This window comes from Hermetia illucens, chromosome 1, assembly GCF_905115235.1.
Source record: "Hermetia illucens chromosome 1, iHerIll2.2.curated.20191125, whole genome shotgun sequence".
In the NCBI taxonomy this organism is placed as follows: Eukaryota; Metazoa; Arthropoda; class Insecta; order Diptera; family Stratiomyidae; genus Hermetia; species Hermetia illucens.
Window position 1 is genome coordinate 63,050,478 of NC_051849.1, and position 14,954 is coordinate 63,065,431.

A 14,954-nucleotide genomic window follows, 5' to 3' on the forward strand; every position below is an offset into this window, starting at 1 on the left:
TATGGATCTCTCTGCTCTAAAACTGAATGGTATTGGGGATAATTCTCCAGCAGCAATCTACTCCTTATAAGATTTCCGAACATTTTCCCGTCCATGTCAAGCATACAGCAATCAGTATGTAGATGACATCCCAGAGTCCTGGAACTATGCTTCTTTATCAAATTACCAAGAATATGAACTAACATTTTTAAGGGTGTTTTTTTGCATTATTTGTGAGAAAAAACTGATAAAAATTGAAATTCAACAGCTGCAAAATTTTTGGTTTTTAATTATTTTCACCCGTATTGAGGTTCATATTCTCAGGAAATAAGTGAATAATACAAAATTTAAAGTTTTAAAATTGGATTCGCTACGTGTCCCGCAGTTGGAGAACTCTAGTTACGACTTTCATCGGAATGATGTCGGGTAACTTTTTAATTGTTGGCTTCACTTTTCCAAAAAATTTACAAAGTTCTTCGGACTATGACTAATGTAATGTCCACAATTGGTTTGAATTCCAAGTAATTTTTTCTTCTAAAAACAGAAAACCTAAAAGCACACGTGAAAATAGGCCATCTAATGTGGTGCCCCAGTGTGAACAGGGTTTCTGCAGGGACCCGATTTTTCGGGTGATCGGTTTTTAATGAGTTCTGCACGCACCACTATCTAACTCATCAACTGTTGCCAACAGCTCTTGACAACGGGGAGCTTCGCTCTTGTTTATTATGCTGCAGAACCTCGGTTTATCACATCTGTCTTTGTGGTGCTTGCCTCCTCCCGGCCGGTTAAAAGCTATGTCAAACATTAAAGCTTATGACACTCCTTCGGCAGGTTGGCAATTTGCGTTGCTCGCCAATACATGGGAGGCTTTTTACAGTCGGGTGCCTTCTGGGTCGTTACTATGTTCATAACTTAATTTACGAAAGCACTACAATCTCTGAAGCGTCTTGCAGCGCAGCTCTATCTGTGCCAAGAGCTTCAACGAATCCTCCGATGTTGACCTTCACGAGATTCCTTGCGCAGAATGACTGCCGAACTAGTGCATACCGAAAGATAGCATCAAATATTTTGAACGTAGTGTATTGATGGTCACTCACTGAGAAATCTTCTAGAAGTCGTCGCCCGTCGATGGACGACAAACTTTAATTCCATGCTGTTTGAAATTACAAGTCCTGTACTCTGCATCATTACCAGAATCCGCCGGCCCTTCCCCTTTCAAATGCCCAGTCATTTAAGACGCCTCAATCAAGGTCCACACCTCTGTGCCCAAGGCCTCCTAAAGCATCGAGACTACGTCAAAAATCTTGTATCGTCTTATTCGCTATCGGATAGATGCTCAAAAATCTTATCTCTAAAAACCATCTCACGCAGAAACAATTGCTATGAGTTTACTAAGCTCGACTCCGCAGAACTGTTTATCAGCGTCCAGAATCATTGCTCTGCAAGATACAATGCAACCTCCATATAACAAAGCTAAAAGAGATTTAAGAATATTCATTATATAAAATAATTTGTTATAACGAGGTTAGGTTGGTCTGCGATTCGTTGAAACAAGGTACGACGACGATACATGAATTGTTGTTTTTTGTGTGTGATTGGTAGGATACGTTATGTAAAGGAATTTTCTCATAAATTCTTTAAACAGAGTTAAATTATGCTTTCTTCGTTATTCGTTATAAAGAGGTTTTCTACAAATGTATTCATAATAGAAAGCTATATTCCTACGGTTTGTTCCAAGGGATTTCGAAAAATTTGCTATATAGAAAAAATCGTTATATTGAGGTTGTATTGTATTAGAGACATAGTTATAAGATTTTCTGCAAAAGCTGGTAATCTAAAATAGATGGTTTCTTTAGTTCCTAATCTTAATCTTTTTCAGTTCCTAATCTTTTTTCCTCATTATTTTGTACATGATAAATTCTTTGAATAAATACATATGCTTACATAACCTTACATGAAATTTTTTTGAAATGTAGTCACGGACCTTTATTTTCGTCATTATTAAAAAAGCTTGGAAATTAGAAGTTATTTAATTAGCGAGAACTCTAATTTTCCAGTTGGTACTGTATTATAATATGCTATTATTACCTATGTGTGAAAAGATATCGATATGAAGGTCTTTTAATTGCCTAGACATCGTATATTGGCTGCTTGTGATTTTTTTCAGATTTTTCGGTTTGAAGTTCTGAGAATGGGTCCGTGAAAAAAACAACAAATTTTCAGCCCCTGGCCTCCGTCCTTGTGCCCTAAATATCAGAACTGGGAGCAGTTTTGAAAAGTACTAAGCGAGATCTTTCAATTGACTCGTATGACTGCATTCGCATGACTACATTCGGTGAAAAAAATTTACACTCTCCTTTTGCACCCTGCCCCTTAAATTTCACGTACTAAATGGTACGTTTATATGAACGTACCTAGGTTCGAGCAAAAAGAAACGATTTTTCATACCCCCGTGACTACCAATTTTGTTGGTACATTGTTTTAGGAGAGACGAGGTTGAAGCGCGCATTTAAACATGAGACGATACAATGAAAATTAAAAATCAACCAAATTCGAACTTCAACTTTAATTTCATGCAGGTAGTTATAATTATAAAACAATGCATCGAATTAGAAAGATGTTAATTAAATCACATCGGGGGAAATTTCGGTTCTAGCTTCCTAATGTATAAACTTGAAATTTAAGCCAATGCTATAGATGTTCAACCATTTTAAAATTTACCGATTGGGGAAGCATGTAGAGTCGGCGTGGGACATAACACAATAATCATTCTCGTGCCGATGAGGAAGTGTGCTTGGCTTTGCTACTAAAAGACTGCTATATGTCTAACTTGGCTTATTGTAACAATTTAAAACGCAGCACATTATAGTATGTTTCTTCTTCATGTTCTAGTCAACAAATACCAGTCTATTCACTCTGGTCACTTTGCAGCTCAAACTGATTCCCGCCGCCATGCATGAGGTTTGCATGTGTATCGTAGGTTTAAAGCTCTGTATTGGCTTACTTAAATAATCCTGATTTTTCTTTCGCCGAATCGCAGAACTGGATACTTAAAATCCAAAGATTTTGATAACACTCCCTTTTACAGAGGCAGTCTGTTTCCGGAGATGAACGGTTTTCTTCTAGCCGGGCGACTAGTTTTGTGTAAGCTATGGGAGCCTACGTATCGTCTGTATGCGGTTTCCGTCCCTGCTTGGCTGTTAAAATATCCAACCCCATACCGATCGCCACTAATCCAACGCAACATCTTCGTCTCCATTGCCGCAAGACGCTGTTTATTGTCTTTTATAGTCGACCAATACTCAAAACCATAGAGAGTGACAGAGCACTACGATAAATTTTAGATTTGAGACATTCGTTGATACGTCGATCACAAAGAACACCAGTTGTGAAACGCCACTTCATACAGGTTGTGCTAATGCGTGAATAGCAATTTCATAATTCGGATATTTAAATCGTTCAGTTTTGTGAAGATCACTGCCACTAACAGTGATGGTGCCTGTTTCATAGGACAATTCTGCACCTAAGATCTATCATAGTTGCAATTACTTTGCCAGGCAAAAGGAGAAACGTAGCAGTTGCCTATGTCTATTTATGCTGGCATTCTCTGAGTCCTCCGCCGATGTAAGAACTAAGAGATCTGATAGCGTATGCAGAATAAAGTGGCCTTGAACTCTTAACAGTTTGTGATTTGATCTATTGCTGGGGTAGTAACAAATATAATCCCAGAGTAGAGAAGCTACTTGATTTCTTAATTTCAGCTGATCTCATTACCCTGAGTGTGGGGTATACTCCTACATTCGTGGGGCCAAATAGAAATGAAGTTATTGATCAAACAATGGGCACTTCGAAGATATTAGAGGTTTTAGACGAAGTATCACTGGTAGATCACCATTGCTTAGAATTTGGTTATTGCGGACGAACAGGCTGAATACAAAGGTGAAATCCTAGAAATTTGGTCAAATTAAATCAATTTGTAGGCAATAAAATTCAGCTTCCAAACGGATAAGGAACCTTTGGCGATTGAAAGTCAACTGGAAACTCTGAATTGCAAACTTTTAGGGTAATTTGAAGAAGCTTGTCTTATTATCGGACGCAAACGCGGTGAAATATTCGGTTGTGGAAAAGAGAACTGCAAAAACTTAGCAAATCAACCATACAACTTCTAAATCGCGCTTGTAAATGGAATAAGAATGAAAACTGATCAAACCTCAGGAACTGAATATATAAGACGTTCGTAAGAACTTCGAAGCGAGACTCCTTACTGTACTGTAAGAGACTTTAAGGCAAAAGAGAGACTGTAATGCTATGTATTTAAAAGTGATGAGTCTGTCAAGTTGAACTATCTTAGAAAACCGGATGGCACTTTCATGAACGAAGCACACCATCCGGAAGTGCATGTTACAGAAGTGGGAGAAGGAGAATTGATGGCTTCTGCAAACTTTTCAACGCGAAAGTTTTGCGAGGGGAATTGGAACAGCGTTCGTTACTAGTGAAAAGAAAGAACTGCTGTCCTATCTTTTGAACACTTCAAAACACCTGGCGTGGATTACATCTATCCAATAATCCTGACAACTTCTAGGAAAATATTTTACTAGCGTGTCTTGCTATGGGCTTCGTGCCTACCTCTTCGCAGAAGGTTAAGGTAATCCTCATATTGGAGTTTGGGAAAGTTGACTATTAGCCTAAACCAGAGAATATGGTGTCAAAATTTGCCAATACACACCCAACCTAATGCGGATGACGTAGTTGTGCTAGTTGTTGGGCAAAACCTCAGAACTGTGCGTCAATCACGTACAACGCGCCGTTGAGGTGATTAATATTCGGTGCCTTCAGCATGGGCTTTCCGTTAATCCAAATAAAACCACAATGGTATTGTTTATAAAAAGGAAGAAACTGAATGATATTTTCAGAGGTTAGGGGAATAAGTGAGATATCTGGGAGTTTTGTTAGACAGGAAACTTCTTTGGAACAAACATGTAGAGATAAAGATGACTGTGTGCCCTTCCAAAAGCTCTGTCATGCTGCCAGAGAGCATGGTGTTGACGAAACTCTAATAAAGTGGATCTACGCTATGCTAACGCAGAGATTACTGTGTGCTTAAGTGGGTGTTGATCGGTACCTAACAACGGAAGCGACGAAAGGCTGCTCTCAAGGAGGTGTGCTATCGCCATTTCTGTGGAGTATGTTGATCAACCCACTACTATGCGAACTGCAAAATCTGTTCATACACATTCAAGCTTATGCGGATGACGTGCGCTGTGCGTGTGCTGACTGTTGGTCGAGATCTCGGAATAGTGTGTAGAAATACACAATGCGCCCTTCACACTTGTTGTCTCAGGAATGGAGTTTCAGTAAATCCAAATGAAACCACAATGGTATTAATTACAAAGGAGGAAACTTAATGCACTTCAACTCTCCGAAGAACTGAAATATCTGGGAGTTATTCTAGATAAGAAGCTTCTTTGGAACAAGCATGTAGAGATGAAGATGAAACGAGCTCTCACAGCTTATGGGCTGTTTAGGCGGACCTTTGCCTCGACATGGGGACTTAGGCCTCAGGTAGTAATGTGGATATATGTTGCTATCATCAGGATGTTCGCTTATGCATCCGTAGTGTGGTGGGTGAAGATGAAACAAAAGAGTTTTCGCTGTAAACTAGCTACACTGTAAAGAACTGTGTGCGATAAGCACCACATCCGGCGCAGCTCTGAATGCAATGCTCAATTTGCAGCCCTTGGATTTGTTTATTCAGAGCACTGGAATGAGAGCAACTCATAGACTAATTCGGTTAGACCTATTGGAAAACAATGGACATGGAGGCACAGAGCATTGGAAGAGTCGTTGAGAGAACAGAATCTAGTTTTCGCAATGCCTCCTGATTCTAAGATTCCCATACACCTGTTTGGTAGAAGATATGATGTTATTTTGAAACGAAGAGAAAACTGGGACGAACCAGAAGAATGCGTGTCGGGATATACTGACTTCTTCAACGACGATGTCTCAAAAATAGAAAATGGCTCTGGACCAGGGGTCTGCCTCTCGAATAAAAACAAGAAGTGGGCTTTTCCTTTGGGACACAACCGTCATTCAGGCTGAAGTAAATGCGATCCTAAGGGCGGCAACCTGGATGATTGATGAGCGGTTGAAGGGCAGGCGCAACGCAATCTATAGCGATAGTCAAGCAGCATTGAGGGCGTTGAACAGTCCTTTGATCACTTTAAAAATCGTTCAGGGATGTGGAAACCGATTGAACTCTATTTCTAGATTGAATACGGTGGAATTACTCTGGGTACCTGGTCATTGTGGTGTAGAGAGAAATGAAATGTCTAAGGCATCAGACAGCAAAAGAGGCTTCTTCTACCCTCATGCCCGGACCGGAACAAGCAATTGGGGTGCCAGTAACATTCGCTAATTCTGTTATCAAAAACTGGGAACTAGCTGTTCATAATGGCAGATGGCGAAGCCTTAATGCCGCTAGACATACCAAACTATGACTGTCAGAATCAAACAAACATACTGCAAAGTTTATCCTGTCGAAAAGCAGGAAGACTTGCAGAAGTATTGTGAGCGTTCTGACCGCCCATAATTCACTACCTGGGCATATCTTCAGAATAGGATTTATCCAAGATGACACGTGTCCATCCTATAATAAGGAAGCGGAATCCACAGAACTTTTTCTATGTGAGTTCCCCGCCTATGTACGCATCAGACATCAGGTTTTTGGTGCTGATATGCTCCAACTGAGCTCAAAGGGTTCCTCACCTCTAACACACACACACTACCTTTCGAATAAAAACAAGAAGTGAACTTTTTCCTTGGGGTTATTCATGAGTGATTGAAGGATATGCCCATCACACTCTGAGCGATAGTCAAGCTGTATTGAGTCCGTTGAGCAATCTTTCCATTAAATCATTCGGGGATATAGAACTAGTTTGAACTAGTGGTAGTGGGTTCAATGGACCACCACGGTCTGAGTTCTGCAAAGCTATGCTTTAATCCCTGTAATAATAATAATAATCGTTGGCACAACAATCCATATTGAATCTGGGCCTTGAAGTGTGGTAGACTTCATTCAAGACCGTAACGGTACACTACAGTACAATGTAGGAGTCAATGTAGTCAGAATTGTGCTCGCCCGAGATTATCCCTCACTCATTCACAGCTGAGTCGACTGGTGTCCGACGTCAAATCACGATACAAATCCCACTGTCGCCAGCGAGATTTGAACTGCGACCTTCCGTACGACAGCCCAGTGCTCTAACCACTCAGCTATCCGGACACTTCCCTCCCTTTGCTTGCACATATCATTAGATGTTCGCCACCGGTCGGTCGAAATCTAACTTCCCTTGGGCGTTCCCTGTGTTCGAACAGTATTCCGCCAATAATTAAGTAGTGAAACTTGCAGAATCTTACAAATATACCACCATTATTATTGTGGTCACCAAGAACGAACCCGCCTTAACATTCAGATCACCCATCACAATGACAATATCACCTTTAGGAACCGTTTCCATGACTGCATTCAATTGCTTATTGAAAGCTTTCATCTCCACTACATTGAAAGTCTCCATTGATTCAGAATGCTGTGCCATTAAATTCTTCCTTTTTCGTTGCAGAATCTCTCGGCAACATCCTATTCGAAACAGGCTCAATGGTAACGAGAATGCGCCTTGCCGTAGCCATCAGTAGCAGTCCAACACCGAATCCACGTCTACCATCACAACTCTTCAGAGTAAAAAAGCACAGTGCCGCAAGGAAGAGAATCACTCCCTAAAATCCTATCTATGTCATTGAAGTTGGAGAAAGTGTGCTCACATTCACAAAACGTATACTACAGCCAAAGCTCGCAGCATTGAAGTGAGGCCTTATCCACGGCGGTATTAATCGAAGTCGAAGTTTGTAGGACGCTGGGTCAGAAACTGAGTCGTCTTTTATGGCAAAAAGCAAAGTATTGCCTGTGTACTTTTCAAACTCAGCGCAATGAACAAAAATAAAAAAGTCAGTAAGAAAGCATAGGTCCTTAGTAGTTCACAGGAATAAATAACGGTGCTAAGTCCACCTTTTTGACTAGAGAGATGTGATGCTCAAAGTGGATTAAGTGCATTCCGGGAAGTCTAGTTGACACTCTACGCCCCATTGAAGAGTTTATGGTAAAGAAAGGTTAAGGATAAACTGTAAGCAAGCAGAAGTGGTAGCAGTTATATTACAAATATGCATGTCCAAGGAACCAATGCATATTTGTAATATAACTGCTAGCACTACTCTGGAGGACACATGTCGGAAACACTTGTCGGAAAGCCACGAGGGCTCTGATGACTTGCAGATCCATAGTAGGAAAAAATGCGGTTGCAGCACGAAGATACTACTTTGCAATAGTAAGGCCAATGATTACCTATGGAGCGGTAATCTGGGCAGAAAGAACCGAACGCAGCACACAAGCCAGGGAATTACATAAGCTCCAAAGGCGTGTATATCAGTGGGGCAATGAGGACATGCCCAACGGCATCCCTGGAGGTCCTTCTGGGATTAACCCCTCTCCATCTGCACATACAGATGCAGGCAAGGAGATCAATATTCAGGATGGTCGGCTATGAATCTATGAAATGAAGAGGAATGGTTGAGGGAACTATACTGGGCGGGCTTACCAGGGATGGAGCAGTCCAGGGTGTCTATTGGTGGATACGAACCCATGCGCACAAAGGATTGCTTAAACCTCACCAAAAAGAACCTCCGAATCATAGTGGGAATTCTCACTGGTCATTGTCGGCTGAACTATCACCTAGGGAAGCTAGGGATATCTACGGACACTGCCTGCAGGTTTTGTGAGGAGGAGGACGAAACCTCTATACACGTCCTGGGGCAGTGTCCGGCACTTGTGTAAAGAAGGTCGAGGCATCTGGGAGAACACTCAATACCAGATGCAAAGCTGAAAGTTCTAGAAGTAGGGAACATACTAAAGTTCCTAACGATTATAGGCCTGCTTGAGATACTATGATCAATAGGTACACTATATCCAGTAAAAGGGGCACAATATCTTCAAGGACGCGGTGAGACTTTCCCTTAACAGAATAATAATAATAATAAGGAACCAATGTATATCAACAGAATAATTTATGTTCTATGTCAACGTGGATCATGAGAAGGTCGCGTACTTGAAGGTGCTAGAATCGAGAGAAAATTTTATTAGGAATCGGTGTCAATTACAAAGCGCCTTATAGGCTAAAGAACAGAAGTGTCGGACAAGTTGTTTTGTTAGCGCGAACAGATCAAACTCCATTATTCACAACCAATTAAACAGTACTTAGAAGAATCAAATTGGATTATTCTACCCTACAAACGGCATTTTCCTTATATCGTGCCCTTACCACCCAGCTCACGAGGAAAATGAAGATGCTTTAATTATTCGACGTTTTAATTCATCGAAATCCTTACAGGAAAAAATATATCAATATCATTGGTCAAACTTTTTGTGGTCGCAAATTTAGAGCTCTTGTTTAAGTCATCACGTTTACTTCATTTTCTATCAAATCAATACATGAGTTCAAGCTTAAACGTGGTTCTTTATTTTTCCGTTTTTTTTTCTGAGCTGTAATTTATTCCTCAAACTTAAAATTTACATGGCAACCATGCTCTCTTTACATACGAGATTTAAAAACAGATATACGTATACATACCTCTGAAAATCCCTACGCAGTGCTAAGCCAATTAATTAGAAAACACCACAAACGTCGCCGACAATGCTGACTAGATTTAATACGCAGGACATGGATATATACACACAAATTAAAGAATATTAGAAATCCACTCTATTGAAACAAGATACGCTAAAAATATTTCAGCACAGAACTCCCAAGGGACACCGAGAATAAATGTCAGAAGCACTTTTCATCCCATTCGTACTAATTGGCCCCAGCGGAGTCAACATAAATATTAAAGGAACTGGCAATCTTCTTATTTCAACGGCAAAGTCCTTAAAGTCGATAGTCTGCCATCACCACAAGGTGCACCGTCTTTCCTCGCCCAGCTGCGTCCACGAAGGACGTAATTTAAATTTCACTGTAAACTTCGGTTCACCGCGTATAGCTCCGATACACAATCAACAATCCTCCACGATATTATTCTGTTTACTTAGAAATTACGGATAGCACTGAATTACAGGTGCATTGTTCCGGACGCAAAGGCCGCTAAGGGAAAGTTGTCATATTTTCGGGATATTGCTGCGAGTACTCAGCACACTCCGAGAATACTATGTACACTATTTTACTACGATTGAACTTTCTGGCGGAGACGGAGTATTTGTTGCCAGTTTTTGACGAATTGAAGGCTAAGGACAACCAAAACACAATTTGTTGTGTGGACGGAGCTGCTCACTTTAATGGTTGGCACACGAGCATACGACACAATCATAATAAACATAACAATTATTTATAGGCACCTTCTAATGAAGTTCTAGTTCCGAGGAGACGTAGTGTGTAGTGGACAGTTTGTGGCGAAATGAATTCAGGTTGGAAATCTCAATGAGAGCCTCACGAAGTTGCATCGAATATTATATTTACCCAAACCTACATTTACATCAACTAAAAAAATTGGTCTCATTTAAATTAATTTGAAACCTGACATTTTAGGTCGTTGGATTATGTTAGTGTGCTTACATTGGTTCCAAGTACATTTTTCTTGGACCAATGACCCCGCTCTGAGGGGTCCGTCAGTGTACCAAGTAATCTGTTGCTGGCCTAAGCCATATGTCACAGCCACGCTTTCCCAGTTTTCCCTGTCGCTCCAACGTGTTTCAAACATTTAATCAAAATGAAACCTCATTGTTATGTTATCCCTTGATATCGATAATTCGGGGCACCACCCAGAAAGGATATCAATCTCCCTTCGATTAAAGCAGCTCCCCGCCTCACTTATTCTGCCGGCCATCTGAAGATCGTAGATCGAGAGGAGTTAATCCCAGACGGATATCCAGGGATGCCGTTGTTCATGTCATCATTGTCCCACTGATACACACGCAAGCCAGTCTTTAGAGTTTGTATACCTCCCTGGTTGTTGTGCTGGGTTCCGTTCTTTCTGCCCAGATTACCGCTCCATAGGTAATCATTGGTCTTACTATTGCAGTATATATCCAAAGTAGAATCTTCGGAGTGCAACCCCATTTTTTTCCTGTTATTGATCAATAAGGCCCTCGTAGCGTTTTCCGGAGTAATTTTTTATCTGTAAGTGTAGTTCCCAACTATTTAACCTCTGTTTCTCGTTTCATCTCCATGCCATGTAACCTTATGGCTCTCAGGTCATCAAGCTTCCGCTTCCTAGTGAATAGTACTATAGTGATTTTGGCTGGATTGATGCTCAGCGCCGCCTTCGTGAACCAGGCACTAGTAGTCTATCATATTGGGTATCCTCATATTTGCCCCTACAGATTATAACAATGTCGTCCACGTAACGCTGGACTTGTATGCTAGTATTTATTAGCTCGTCCAGTAGTTCGTCCACTACCATACTCCACATAAGCGGTGATAATACCCCGCCCTGTGGACAACCTTGAGGAGTATTCATAACAGCAGAATCTGTACGTGTCGGTAATTCTACTTTCCTGCTCATTAACATTCCGTCGATCCACAAAGCCAGGGTGTTTCCCACTGCCTCGCCCATCTCGTACCTCTGTCTGCGATGTGTTATCAAAGGTTCCTTTGATGTCTATAAACGCACACAGTGCTATTTCTTTTGCTTCTATGGCGTCTATGGCGCCAGTTGATACCTTGCAGTTTTGATTGACCTTCCTGCCCAGTAAACGTATTGTACGAGCTTACACATTAGAACATTCTCCGCCGTTTTCATTGCGAACGATGTTAGGCAAATTGTTCTGAAAGATTTAGGATGAAAAGCATTCTTTTTACCCGCTTTCGGAATACAGACCATTTTTTCGTCTCTCCATGACCTTTGTATACACCCCAAGGCTCTGCCGCCCTTATCATCCTTATAGAAGAGTCTCAAATATGATTTTTAGGCCTCTCTAGATTAGTGCTAGAAAGATGCTATATTTTCCGGGCGATTTCGGTGGTATAAGGTTCCCGCTGCTCACCTGACTCCAACTTCCGGGCATACCTCTTTTGCTAGTTTCCAATTCACCTTTCTTTCCCTTTTGTTCGTTGTTGGGGTGTCAAACAGAATGCTGCGGGTGAACGTCCCATCTTCCTTCTTCAGGCAGACAAAAGACTGTCTTTGGTGATAGCTTTGTATAGTCTGATTGCTTCTATGGGGATCAAACAACCCTTCACAGAATTGCCTAAAACTGTTCCATTTTGCTTCCTTGATTACATTGCTATACGCAGTCAGTGCATTTTTGTCTCGACCAGTTTCCCGGGATGGCTCAAGTGGTTAGAGCGCTGGGCTGTCCTAGCGGAAGGTCGCGGTTTAAATCTCGCTGGGGGCAGAGGAATTTGTTATCGTGATTGGATGTCGGACACCAGTCGACTCAGCTGTGAATGAGTACCTGAGTCAAATCAGGGTAATAATCTCGGGCGGGCGCAATGCTGACCACATTGCCTCCCACAGTGTACTGTGGTGTACCGTTACGGTCTTGAATGAAGTGCTCTAACACACTTCAAGGCCTTGATCCAATATGGATTGTTGTGCCAACGATTATTATTAGTTTATTATTATTATTATTATTATTAGTTATTAGTTTCCCGGGAAAACGCCCGGTTGAAGAGTTTTTCACGTCTGTTCTCATTCTGGCTAGGTTTCTTTTCCATCTAGGTACATCCTTTGATATCTTAACTGTCTTAGCCGGACAGCTGCCCTCATACAATTTTGTCGAAATCTTTCACTACTGTTTCCAGTTCGTTCTTGATATCACCGCTTTTTTTTTGTAGGTGAACCATATTGTTGCTCAGGTACGTTGCATAGGAGTCCCAATGGGTTTTCTTGGGATTCCTTATTATTCTTTTTATTTCGGAGTTGTTCTCAATGTTGAATCTGATTATTCTGTGATCCGACATAGAGCGCTCATCCGGCAGCCTCCAATTCCTGACCAGTCGTTCATCAGGGTCTTCCTTAGAGTTATGTTCAGCACCTCTTGTCTAATGTTGCCACGAATGTAGTAGTGTTCCCTATGTTTATGTTTCTGGCATATTGCTAAGAATAAATTCAGAAGATTACCCACCTCTTCGCATCGCAGCCGAGGAGAAGTGGTAGTGGCCTCCTCTCGCAATACTTCAACAGTCTAACGACTAGCTTTGGTGGGATTTCAATTGAAATAATAAAACTTGTTGTTTCTTTTTCGTTGGTGTGGGTATTTATTCTTGCAAATACCGATATTTCGGGAACCACTTGTTCCCTTCATCAGTGCAAACAAGATTTCAATGTTGTCTACTGGGAAGTAACCTGATGCCACGACTGCCTGTCGAGTCCTCCTCCCAGTTTCTAGAGAGACTTCGGCAGTCACAAGGTCTCCGGTCAGGAACTCTGACAGATATATATATTGTAAATTACGTTTGAGAATGATATTCTTGGCTTGTCACCAGAGGAGTCACAAATTAACTGCATGCTTCCTCCTTGCAGACCGCGAGGCAACGCTATTCCAATGTTACCCTTGGAACTTGTAATTAATGCAGATGTAGCTTTTGCGCTATTGGGGTTTACCTTGACTATCTTAGTGGTGCCCTTTGCCTCCATTAGTGTTTGGAGCTTTTCTCCATTGTCACAGTATCACCCTCCGCCTCTGGGATGGCGCTTCCTTGCACGTCACTGGCCATCTTAAACCCTAAAAGATTTAGGTCTAGGTCGTTCAACTTCTCCCCTTCACTGGGTAGCAGGTCTACTTCCCCGCTTGATCCAGTTCTTTTAGCCTCTGTGGCCTCCAGGACTCTTTCGGGGATCCGGTAGCTTTTCCAACCGATATCTCCTTTGCAGTATGCTTCCTATGCATTTCCCTGTGTACGTGCACAATTATGTTACCAAATCTATAATTGATATGGCAACTTCGACGTTTGATTGCCTCCGCGATCATCATCCACCCCGATCGTGAGGAGTCTACTCTTGCTCTCCACCTCGCTCTCCATAATCGCGTGTGAATGTTCTCATTCTGAGCAATTAGGAGGCCCATGAAAACTTCCACCTCTAGTTTTGCGGCTTTAGATAGAAACGCTGTTACCATGTGTGCTTCTAGTGTATCATCCTAGCCAAATGTCGACAATTCTACTCCTTTCCAGCCTGGCAATTTAGGGGCTATAGTCCTAAGCCACTCGGCAGAATCCTCCGTCGCGCAATCCACCAATATGTGACCTGGTCGAGAGCGTATCACAGTAAACGCAAGCTTCGAACTCCATCTCTCGCACATCTGCCTGCCGACAAGGTCTTCCATTGCTTCCCGCTCCTCACGAGTGAGTATTTGCTCGAGAAACGTTTTTGGAAGTGTGGTCAGTTGAATACCTTTGGCCGCAATGGCGAGTTACCTGGCTTCTTCGCTCTTCCCCGCACTCTCGACTTCGATAAAGATGGCTTAGGTCTGCCCTGAGCCGTCTTAAAGGCCTCTTCCGGTTTTAGGCTTCCTTTCCAATAACGCAGGTACCATTTAGCACCTGCGCCATTGAGGCCTGTCTTCTTCCTGACGTCTGATATACTGATCTCTGATGTGCTTTTGCCTGTCTCTGCTTGTTGAACAGTGGCCTTTGTTGCTTATAATCCTCGCAGTAGCCCTATGTTGACCTTGACACCACTGCTGGACGTCCCAACTTTCTCCTTTTTGGAAGTAATTACCTGACTTCATGTGGTTGCACACAATATGGGGGTTAGGAGGTCTGCCGTGCCATAGCCCGGCCTAGCACGGTACTGTCAAACTTATAAATTCAGTTACCCCCGACTGCAAACGATTCAATGGGCACGTTTCGCGTGACATCCTGGTTTAGGGGACGTGTGTTGCCCTCGCCAGTCTAGATCCGTAGCGTAGGGTCACCTCGCACAGAGTATAG

At 42.0% G+C, this 14,954-nt stretch overlaps 1 protein-coding gene across 1 annotated transcript in view; it reads right to left on the reverse strand.

Annotated features, from left to right (window-relative positions):
• LOC119646283 (synaptic vesicle glycoprotein 2C-like) overlaps positions 1-10,350 on the reverse strand; it is a 92,550-nt gene extending 82,200 nt beyond the window's left edge. The window contains exon 1 of the mRNA XM_038046693.1: positions 9,657-10,350. The gene's annotated coding sequence lies outside the window, so the exon portion shown is untranslated. The remainder of the gene's footprint in view (positions 1-9,656) is intronic.
• Between the last annotated feature and the right edge of the window lie 4,604 nt (positions 10,351-14,954).